General features: G+C 36.0%; 1 protein-coding gene across 2 annotated transcripts in view; it reads right to left on the reverse strand.

Annotated features, from left to right (window-relative positions):
• Positions 1 to 10,019, reverse strand: part of phf24 (PHD finger protein 24) — a 32,045-nt gene extending 22,026 nt beyond the window's left edge. The window contains exon 1 of one of the 2 annotated variants that reach the window (XM_065290472.2): positions 9,615 to 10,019. The gene's annotated coding sequence lies outside the window, so the exon portion shown is untranslated. The remainder of the gene's footprint in view (positions 1 to 9,614) is intronic. The other variant, XM_065290473.2, reaches the window with a different exon arrangement.
• Between the last annotated feature and the right edge of the window lie 276 nt (positions 10,020 to 10,295).

The following is a 10,295-nucleotide window of genomic DNA, read 5'->3' on the forward strand; positions in this document are numbered from 1 at the left end:
CCAATAACAGCCCTTGCCGTCCGAATAGAACGGATACGTTGTTAACATTTTGGCGAGGTGTGCATCAGGCTACGCAGAGCAACGCATAGCCTACGGCGGAGAACCTACACACAACTATAAATTGCACTTTAGTCTTATCCCATCAAAGACTGGAGGTGGCATATAGATTATTGCTGTAATTACTTTTTGCTTAGCCATGTCACTCAGTGGATGTTGCTTCAGGGCTGATGCCTCACCTCATCAAAGAGGTGTGGTTTAATGACTTGTCACTGAATTAATGCATATAATTATAAATGTCTCTAAAGGCAATAAATATATGTGATCTAGTCTATAAAAACCCAGCAAAAGTCATTTATTTGTGATTTGCTGTTGTCTACATAAAATCATAAAATGTATTCAGTTTAAAAAACCATTTAGGTTTAGGTTTAGGTTGACATGAATCAAACTTTTTAACTTAAAAGTGTTTACTTTACACACAAACTAAGTTGCTTTGGATAAAAGTGTACGCCAAATGCATAAAAAAGTAGAAAAGTTAGCAGCATTTCCACTAAAGTGCACGTAAATCTGAAATCTGACTCGCACGGAAAGTGGAATATACCGGTGCGCCCAGGATCAAGTTTGTTCCTCAAAAGCATTTATTGAATCAGTCTGGGAAAGTGTAAACGTAATTTCGTTTCCCGGCAGACCTGCGCACCCTGACGCCTGAAAATTGTCTAGAGATCAGACAATCAGATTGGAATTGATGGTTATATGCAGCTATTTGGTATGCAATATGCATCAGACAGTCTAGGGCGAAAACAATAACCGTTACTTAGACATGCCCCGTGAACAGTCTATGAATACATATCGATGAATGAAGGTCCTCAGGGGCAGATGATAAGAGAGAGGTCATAGCGGGTCACCTTTAAGAGAATAAAATATGAGAAGATCTCGAGCTTTTATTGAAAAAGACTGAAAGCCTCATGAGGATGACTCTACAAGTGCTCCAAGTGTGCACATAATCTGTATAGTAATATGATAAAGGGGAATGCGAAAAGGTTTCAAATGACTTTGGTGGACAAAAATATAATTTTTCTAATTTGTTTAATTAATTAGAAATCTAAAATTATATTTAAGATATTATTTTTGTAATTCGTGACTTTAATAATGTTTAAAATTCATTTCAGAGTGAAGCATCAAGAAGCTGCTTGATAAAATGACAAGAGGGGGATTTTGCAAATTCTAGCCAAGATGCTGAAATTGTTTTAATTTATTTTGGGTGCTTTATTCACAACATAGTTATGTGTTATTTGATGTATTTATATTGTTGTAAAATGTGGAAAATATAAATAAATAATAATTTTATTTTTTAACAATAATGTTTTTTTTGTCAATATAGCTTCAATTAATGTCCTTCTGAAAACATCCATCCAGTAGTATAGCACAGACACTTTATCTTGTTTCTTAAAAATATATAAATGCTTTGACAGCTGAATTACATATGTGCTTTTTCAGTAACAGATGTGCTACTATAAGATGTGTTTTCACATTTTGCAATTTCAAAGTAGAGACATTTTTCTATTCCCAGTAAGTATTTGACACCTCAAGGAAAGCAAATAAATGATTTTCATTAAAAAACTCTGCATACACAGCATACAGTCCATTGATTTCAACCTAAAACTAAATCATTTGATCTCATAGCGATGAGTTTAAAGATTTTGGATGCATCTTTGCGCTCGCTGAAGGATGCGCCTAGTCAGCACTTTCACCAAAATAAATAAGCTTTCTCGAAAACTTTAAAGGAGTCACTGACAGCTCATGAGCTGCTCGATCTTTCTGACGAATTGCACTGTTAAAGAAATTTGCTGTACTCTTTATCTTGACAGAAACAAACTACACTCTCAAAAATAAAGGTACAAAAGTTGTCACTGGGACAGTACCCTTTCAAAAAAGTACACCTTTGTACCCAAAGCGTGCATATTAGCACTTCAAAGTATTTGTACCTAAATGGTACATATTAGGACATTTTTTAAATGGTACTGCCGCAGTGACAGCTTTGTACTTTTATTTTTGACAGTGTATAAAATAACAACCTCATGCAAAGCATTCTGTGAACCAAAAATCCTTATCAACCTTTATCTGCTTTTTTTTCAGATTTTGGTTCCAAGAATGCTTTGCATGAGGCTGTTATTTTAGGTTAATTTTGGAAAGACAAAAACTTGTTATTAATGTTTAATGATCATTTAACTTTGAACAAACAGCTGCCAGTAATACTGTAATTTCTACTGAAATGTTTTACAGTGTGGTGATGACACTGCCGAAAAAGAAATTAAGTTGAGGACCATAAAGCCAGGCATACTGCTGGGTGTCTCTGCATGACATGTGACTTAATGCAGCTGTTCACAATTATCTTAAACAAATTTCTTTTTCATCTACATATTCAATATTTGATATGTCCTAACGCAGATATCTCGTTCTAACTCTCTTTCAAATAAACAAATTTAACTAAATTAGCTTTTAAACTAAGCATATGTGACTGTTTAGTTAGACTGGGAGAGAGACAGACAGATTGTGGTGAACAGAAAAACAGTCAAATATAGACAGCTCCAGAAACACATCAGCATTTCTTATATATATTAAAAAGGAAAGACTGAAAAAACACAGTTATGATAATTAGATATTTTTCACCATAAAAATAGATTAACATTTACTTTCAAAATTGTGATGGCATACCGTAACTGCGAGATATTTTCTCTCATAAACTGAGGTTGAGACTTGGAGTTAATAGGCAATTTATTTAAAGACACCTGGGAAAGCATGGCATCTTATTATCATGCGATATAAAGGATGTGTCTGCACAGATGTTTAGCAGACCAGTGTTGTGGTTTAGCAGATTTAGTTTATATACAGACGGCTCTAGCTTCTGCATTCTATTTTTCACGGGTTTGCCTGCCCATTCAGTCAAACAGTCAATGGTAAATGAACTTGGCTTAATGTCTTCAAAGGGAGCTTGAACCCAAGGCTCGAAACTGAGCTCAAAACCCTACATAAACAAACTGCACAGAGAAAAGAATATGAGGAGATGAGGAGGAGAAGGGATGCTGCAGAATTGTCGCTGGAAAGCGTAAAGGCTGCAATGATGATTGACACGACTAAATGTTTAGGCTCCTCCCAAACCTATGTTTAGAACTACATTTAAAATGTCTCTGTAACACGTATGACTGATCTTTAGGCAATAAAACTGTCTGACTAAAATTTTAGACGCAAAAATTGAAATCGATATATGTTTAATTGTGTTTTAAAAAAGTTGCAAACTTAACACAATGTTAAACTTGTTTGTTGTAGTAAATAATCTTAAATTGTCCAAAAATGCAATCTAAAAATAAACTTAATTTCCTATATTGCTCACTCTTTTATACCCATAATGCATTCTGATGTACAGTTAATGACACTACATTACTTCAATGTGGAAAGTGTTTGAAAAAAATTTATATTAAAGAGAATAGCAGAGTTCACATCACAACTATAACGATAAAGATACAATATAGTTGGAATCACTTTCTGGGCGATTTCTAACTGATGAACGATACGCCATTTACAGCCAATCAAATCGTTCAAATGCACGCAAATTGAAAGCTCCCGTTCTTTTTTGTGTTTTTAAAGCTTTGATTGTGTTTACAGTGCGCAATATAAGATGTGTTTATGTTTCACGTGTAAAAAACGCTGTATTTTTCATACAATCAACTTATCTGTATAGCGCTGTTTTCTTCGTCCTAAAAACGGTCTGATGTCTTCCTTGTTCTATGAAGTCCCTCTTCAGAAATACGTAAGGAGTTCTGATTGTGTAGCTCGTTTAGTGTGTTGTGATTCGATAGCAGCTTAGCTTGCCGTTAGCTTAGCTAGCGACTGACGTATTCCTGTGGGCGGAGTTTAGTCTGTTCTAAAAACTGTTCTACTGATGTCATTAAAGCAGGAAGTAGAGGGCTGTAGTCCAAACGGGCAGTTCGCTTGTAGGATTTAAAAAGCCTAGTTAATGACATTAAAGGTAAAAGTACTGCGCCTCGCTGGCGAATTAGCATAAAGTAATCGTTATCGTCCGGTGGTGTGGAAGTTGATGTTATAGTTACCATTATAATGTGAACAGCCCTTAACACTAGGATTAACATACATTAGCATAAACCGAGATAAACAAAGCTGTTCATTGTTAGTTTATAATGAATAAAAGTCCCTGTAAAGTCAGACATTAAATATGTTTGTCACATCACACTTAAATATGTTATTGTCCACCCAACCAAATTAGAATAAATCAAATAAGTTATCAAAATCTTAAAAAAAGGCAGGATTCTGTGATAGAAAATGCCAAATAAATCAAATAAGTTGCTGAAACCACGGCCACTCGTGGGAAAAGTTCAAATTTCAAATACTGCTACAACCTGAATGAATGTTCGCAATTGTGTTAGGGTGGGCCGTGCATTGGTAGCTCATTGAGGCACCGTTTTAGGACCACCTAAAAAATCCTGAACACGGAAATGTGGAAAACTATATATATAAATATAAATAATGCGATTATTTTCAACCCAGCGTTGGGTCAAAATGGGACAAACCCAGCCAGTGTGTTTTTATTTGTTTATGTTTGACACAACAATGGATCAAAACAAACCAGCATTTTGTGTTAAAACAACCCACCATATAGGTTAAACAGAATGGGTTTGTCCATTTTCGACCCAACGCTGGATAGTGTAAGGAAGCGTATTATCAAAAAACATCGGGTAACATCATTTAGCGAGCCAAAACGATACATAGTGGTAACATAATTTATTTTGACGTAAACTATTATTCTAATACAGAAGTTTAAATAAACATGTAGGTAGATACACAATAATCAAAACTTACGCAACGTTTTCAAATTTAGTCTTGACAGATAAATTGTTTCTGCCTAAAATCTACTTTATGCTGTGTCTGGTTAAATCACAGTTTTTACTGGATGATGTCAGTTTTCATACATCCACTACAATGAGCTTTACACCAGCTGGTTAAAAGTCATGAGAAAAATGGCAGCTTATGCATCTTTTGTTTGCAGATGCCAAATTTTGTACGTTTCAAAAGCATGCAAATACTTTTTGGGACTGCTGTATGCGTTATACTGTATGTTTATAACCATCCAAATTATCTCTACAGTTTATTAGCTTCTTCCTCACACAGGGAATTATGTTGCTACATGGGGAATATTGCATGAGTGAGCAATATCAGACCCTGCATGACTCTGTCTGAATGTTCCCTTTTGAAACACAATGCACCTCCAAGTTCAGGAGTCTTTGTTTTTCCGTCTTGTATAACTGTAAGACCATGTTTCACAAATTCAGTCGTTGCTGACCGGAATTCCAACACACTGCCTTTCATCCTCTGTGCCTGCGGATAACTGTTGTGTGAATAGGAGGATGGCCACAAAGCTTTCTTTTTCCATGGGAATGCTTTCCATTGATGCGAATATTCCCAGAGCAGCAAAGGGCTGGAACTAATCACGCTAATGAGTTCACTCCAACCACCTTCAGCCAGTGAGCAGAATCACAAACTCCTACCCGAGAACAAGCGGCCAAAATGTAAAAATAAAACAGCCAATGAGTAATAAAGTGATTAAGCTCATAATCACATCTCTTTCCAGGTTTATTACCAGCACTGGTCTTGCTTTGCTTGTCCAGTGCATATGAAACAATTCATTGCTCTCATTTCAACTTTGCACAGGTATCATTTCTTTTCCTAAAACTGCTTAGGGGACACAAGTGAGTGTCGAGTAAAAGAACTATGAAATAATGCTGATAGTACAGTTCAGGACATTTGGTGTGAAAATAAAGAGAAATGTTTCGGTGTCTGAGAAAAGTTATGATTTTGTGTCCCGTCTGACCTTGGACACTCTGTGACCCAAAAAATAAAGCATGCTGGCTAAACTGTGAGTACAGAGAGTTTAAATTCCACTCGCACGCTGGCTTGTGGGCACAGAGGCGTCGCAATGTGGAGGAATTTGAATGTAAATGCCTCTGGAGAGAAGAGCCCCCACGTTGGCATTCAGTTCCTGTCAGGCACAGAGTTTGTGCCAGGCAATCTTCAGAGAGAGGCTGACAATGAGCACTGTGAGAAAGACAGGGAACAGGGAATATCTGCAGCGTTTCAAAGCTGATACTCATGGTGCATTGTGGGTAAGAGGGCGGACGGGAATAAACTGAGCACGTAAAGGTGAAGGATGTATTATTCCACTAGAGGAATAGTTAATCCAGAAATTAAAATTCAAGTTATTTGCGAACACAAAAGAAAGTTTGAATGTGGCTGCCCTGGCTTCTCGTTTATATCCAGTTACACAATATAATAGATAAATAGAAAATACAATAAATGTGGAAAGTGCAAGACTTTTAAAGCCATGTGAGAGATTGTGAGTATAAATAATTAATTAATAAAATATTTAATTTCAGTTTTACCCAGAGCCATCGTACTGTAAGAATTATAGTAGTATGTCAAACATAATACATTTGTGATACTTTTATAGAGCTTTTTAAAACTTTTTAGATATTTTAAGCCTTTAATCAATATTCACTGTAATATAAAAGAGCGATGAGGAGATACGAAAATACAGAAGGAGCCTGTTTGGAATGATATGAACTAAATTTTTTTTAATTTTCTGTTGCTTTTTCTCGAATCAAATATTTAAATTCTGGCTTTTATACATATTAAAACCAACAATAAGTACAAAAGAAAATAATGCATTTAAAATTATATATCGGGTCACCATTGTCCATTATACTGTACCATTACAAATGCTGTCATGTATAATTTAGTACAATCATTGTTTCGAGCTTTGCAGAAGTGCTCCCTTCATGTATAGTTTTTTGACTTAAAGGGATACTCCAGCCAAATATCAAAATTACCCCACGATTAACTAATATAGCAATAATCCTTTATAAAATTTTACCACAACTTCTCGTCTTGCAACAGTCGTGTAACGCACCAGCGCGACCTCATCTAAAACGTCATCACATCAAAAGGTCACGGATGACGTATGCGAAACTACCATCCCAGTGTTTACAAGTGTGGAGAAAGAGGACCGTTATGAGGTTGTTTGTATGTGGAATTAAACTAATGAATGTCTTTGTTTCAGTTTATTGTTTAAAATGGTCCGCCAATGTGCGTTTCATATATGTACCGCATGACTTTTTGACGTTCTTACGCAGTTACGTGAAGTCGCGTTGGCGAGTAACATGACTGGTGTAAGACGAGTTTTGGTTAAAAAGTGCATATTTTTAAAAAATTTGCCAAAACTGACAATAGTTTCACTAGATAAGACCCTTATGCCTCGTTTGGGATCGTTTAGAGCCCTTTAAAACTGCATTGAAACTGCAATTTTAAACTGCATTGAAACTGTCCAATAAAGTCTATTAAAATGTGAAAAATCCTGGAATGTTTTCCTCAAAAAACTTAATTTCTTCTCGATTAAACAAAGAAAGACATCAACATTTTGGATGACATGGGGGTGAGTAAATGATCTGCATTTTCCAAATAGGCAGTGTTGTGCTATAAAGGTATGCGTTTTTTTTTTTACTTGTATAGGCTTTACTAAGATTGTTCAGTGCTCTGTTTGTTTCTCGCTATAGCTGCAGTTTTTTGTTATATAACCAAGATGTTTGTTTATAACGCATTAAAACTTAAGGAACGTACCAAAGCTATATGTATTTTCTAGCTGGGAGAATTATATGCATTGATGTGATCACCCCCTCAGTATTTCAGACACCCCTTATCAGCGCTCGGCTGGCGCCGGCACTGCTCACTCTTCCAAGCGTTATAATGGTAGAAAAAAAACAGGGAACAACTGACTTTAAACCACCAAAAAGTCTCTTAGGGGTTAATAAAGGTCTTCTGTGTGTAATATCTATATTTTAAATATTTAAAAACTATAATAACAAACTTCCGGTAACAACGCCATCTTGGACTCAAATGATTCACGAGAGAGTTTTAACGTGAGCTTTAGTTGCCATAAGTATGTTGTGCATTGATTTGCGTTAGTCCAAGATGCCCTTGATACCGAAAGCTAGTTATTATAGTTTATAAAGTTCTAAACATGTTTTTTTTTTCACATTACCTGCAGACGACCTTTATTAATCCGTTTGAGCCATGTGGATTATTTCTTGTTAAGGGTGGATGCACTTTTTTGGAGTATGTTGTTTCCTGATCCCTGTTTTTTACCATTATAAGATTTGAAGAGAAGGAACATTTACTAAAATAATTCCATATGTGTTCTGAAAGATGATGGACATATGTATCTCAGATGGCTTGGGTGAGTAAATCATGGGGTAATTTTGATATTTTGCTGGAGTATCCCTACAAAATATTACCTATACACATTGAACAACACAGTGAGCCAATCTCTTATTAAGGTGCCTGAAAGCCATTACTATAATACAATACACTGTCAGAAAAAGGTCAAAATATAGTACCCTTTCAAAAAGTACAGCTTGTACAGCTTGGGGGTGCATATTAGTACCTCAATATTGATACCAAATGTATACATATCTATGCTATATATTAGCACATTTTTAAAGTGTACTGGCCCAGTGACCGCTGAGATACATATTTTAACAATTTTAACAAATACATTCACATAAAAAATAAAACAATTTAAAAACTCTACTATTATATTTCAGTAATCTAATATCTGTTGTATTCTCCCCCAAGCCTGGTTAATGTGTTTCCCTGGTGAGCGCTAAAGATTGTTGGTATAATGATCATATCAGAAAAAATGCTTGTAAAGAAATTTAAAAATACTTAAGTGAAATGTTATTTGTGTTGATGACAAATGAGAATAAAAGCAGAATCAAAAACAAAACAAGTAAACACTATCATAACAACACCCATTTGTGTTTCCTGTAAATATTTACGCCGAGTGGTCGATGTTACGTTTCTTATTACTGTTGATATGTAAAATAAATATTGATGTATTGTACATTAGCCCTCATGTATCACTTCTGTGTGAATCAGATGGCAACTCAAGCCACCCTACTGACCACATACAGTAACACACTGCTCCGTCCTCGCGGTGTGACGTCAGAGGTGATGCTCACTAGGGCTCTCGTGAAGAGACACTGCAACTGATCTAGCAAACTTGCATCTGCAGTGCTGCCTAAAGAGCGCACGTAAAACTTCATTTGACAACTATGATTAATACCACAAGTTATTGTCTAAAAAGGCAAAGGTGACATGACTTGCACTCTGCGTTCATTTTTGTATACCATACGTAGCATGTCTCATTGCAAAAGTTATTTAAAAAAAGCTATGGGTGTTTCAAGCATTTAAGCTGGCGTTTAATGCTGTTTATCTTAGATTTCAATGATGTAGCCTATAAACTCTCTCACGCTCTCATTGTAAGACGTCTTTCAGCATTGACCTACATCGCATGGTTGGAATAGGCAACACGGGGTATTTTTCTACATACACAAACACGCACACACAATTTATGCATAAATTACTAATTTCATATTTACGTCCCACAATACGAATGCATACCCTACTAAAATTCAATGTTCAATGTCAATTCATATCATCCAACTGGCGTAGCCAGTGAGTGATGCAGTTGTAATAAAACTAAGACAGACCTGGGATGAAATCGGATTGTGCTCCGGGACTTCAGACTCGATTTCTTCTGTTCCTCTTACGCACTGCAAACTGTCATTTCAAGGCTTCGCTTTCGTCAATGAAGGGTGTGCGTCTCTGATCGTGAGGTACAGCCTGGTGTTGTGTGAAATCTCCTCAGGCAAATATTCCGCAGTTCAAGAAAAACAACGTGGTTTAATGAAGCGCGAGTACAAAGGCGCGGAACCCTGGACAGCTCCAGTGCTGAATCCCTCGCGCTGTCTAATGTATGACAACTAGTATCAGTTTACTCAAGGGTAAATGAAGAGAACCGTGTTAAAAGTTGTCTACTGCTTCATATGACTACTAGATTTGCAATGGTCCAGTCTTTTTTGAGCCTCTTCAGCGGAACTTGTTTTCAACCTGAAAATAGAGACGTTTCATTGGTCTGTTCAAATGACGTTCGCACTCGAGATCCTCTGAGCCAATATATACAGTGTGTATGTGTACAGTTATATTACTGCAGGTTTGTAAATATTGACGATACATTTTTTTTCTCGATTTCGGGGTTTATTTATGCTTGCTGTAATGTTGATGCCATATATCGAGACAGTTTGGTGCCTGATGGGTGATATATAGAATACGTCATGAGATATCTAATATAGTTGTGTAGTTTATGGTTAATTAAACACTTTTTAAATGTC

This window comes from Paramisgurnus dabryanus, chromosome 10 (genome assembly GCF_030506205.2).
Source record: "Paramisgurnus dabryanus chromosome 10, PD_genome_1.1, whole genome shotgun sequence".
In the NCBI taxonomy this organism is placed as follows: domain Eukaryota; kingdom Metazoa; phylum Chordata; class Actinopteri; order Cypriniformes; family Cobitidae; genus Paramisgurnus; species Paramisgurnus dabryanus.